The sequence below is a fragment of the Macaca fascicularis genome, chromosome 10 (assembly GCF_037993035.2).
Source record: "Macaca fascicularis isolate 582-1 chromosome 10, T2T-MFA8v1.1".
Lineage (NCBI taxonomy): Eukaryota > Metazoa > Chordata > Mammalia > Primates > Cercopithecidae > Macaca > Macaca fascicularis.
The window spans coordinates 36222075-36223938 of record NC_088384.1 but is presented as its reverse complement, the minus strand read 5'-3'; positions in this window follow the sequence as shown (position 1 = coordinate 36223938).

Below are 1864 nucleotides of genomic sequence, written 5' to 3'. Positions count from 1 at the left end.
CATCAAAGTGGCTAATAACTCTAAGCCTGATGTCTAACTCACTTCTATGGGAATCTATACAAAACTTTTTATTTATGAGACAGAGTCTCGCTCTGTTACCCAGGCTGGAGTGCAGTGGCTTCATCACCGCTCACTGCAGCCTCAATATTCCAAGCTCAAGTGATCCTCCTACCACAGCCTCCCAATGTAGCTGGGACTACCGGCATGCACCACCATGCGTCAGCTAAGTATTTAAATTTTTTTTTAATGTTTAACTGGGGACTAACATGAAGCACTTAGAAGAGTACATGGAACATAGTGAGCTACAAAAATATTTGTTCCTAGCATAATAATTGAATTGTGTATCTTAACAAAATTGTGTATGTTAGGCAGGTGGCATGCCAATGGAAGTGGTCTCCTATAACTGCATGCAATCATTCTCACCACTGAGAGTTGCAGCAAATGGGGGCATATATTTGTAACTTTTCTCTCTGTGTGACTCAGTAGGCAATGACTATGCATGTACTACCATGTAGATAGCACCTCCTGGATTGAATAGTACATAACTGACATAACCAGCAGAGACAGGCTAAAGACACTGAGCCAAAAACCCTGGATGCTACTGCTAAATTGAAGTTCCTGAATCAGTTCCCTCTGACCAACTGTTGCTGTGGTGCTGCCTTCACAAGCATTCTGCTGAGCACTCAGATTGAGGGGCTGTGCTATCATTCATCAGACAAGCTGCAGCCAGAACTGTTCAGCTGACAAACTGGTAGCAGTCCAGAAAGACAGTTCTGACTGCATCGTGAAAACAGGCCAATTTAGATTCTTTCTCATAGTGAGAAAAACATAAACATGTGATTGATCGATTCTCCTTTATTAGACTAATTGGTTTAGATTTGATAGTTAATTGCTAAAAATACATTTAGAATATAAACCTTACTGTGTCAAGGTCTCAAAAAAGAAATAATTGGTATGGTATAAAGTATTTAATTGTATGCTAAAAACTTCTAAGCTAAAATATTTTCAATTTATGCAAGGATAGGTGGCATACCTATTATATGTTATTCCCCTATTAAGCAAATTTATAATGAGAGAAAATTATCTTCCATAAAAAAATAAAAGCCATGTAAAAATTAAGGACTAAGTTCTTCTGCACAGACTAGACAACAATTGCTAACACATAAGGTCAATGAGAGTCAGAACAGTCAGAGAAAGCTTCAGGAAAACAAAAAAATTGTCTGACAGGTCTGAATGAATGAGGCTAGATAAACAGAAACTAAGAAGGCAGAAAGGCTAGCATGAGCAAGACAAGTGCTGATACCTGCCCAATTAACTCTGAGGATAAAGTCCAAGAGCAGGGAAATAAAAACACATGTTCACATAGTAACCTGTAAGTGAATGTTCGCAGCAGCATTTTTCATAATAGCTAAAAAGTGGAAACTAACCTAAAGGTCCATCAACTGATGAATGAATGGAAAACAAGTATAGCCATGCAATACATATCATTTAACTATAAGAAGAAATAAACTATCAATGTGTGCTAAAACATGCATGAATTCTGGAAACATTATGCTAAGTGAAAAAGCCAGTCACAAAGGACGACATATTGTAGAACTCTATGTATGTGAAATATGCAAAACAGGCAAACCTATGGAGACAAAGGTAGATGGTGGTTGCCCACAACAGGGGTAGGTGAAGGGACATGGAGGAAGGCTGCAGTCATGCCTAGGAGATGTGGGGTTGCTTTTCAGGGTGACAAAAATGCTGTGAATATACTAATAGATACTGAGTTGCACATTTTAAATGGTTGAACTGTCTGATATGTGAATTATATCTCAGTGAAACTGTTTTTAAAATCCAATGGCAGGATCAAGATAATTTT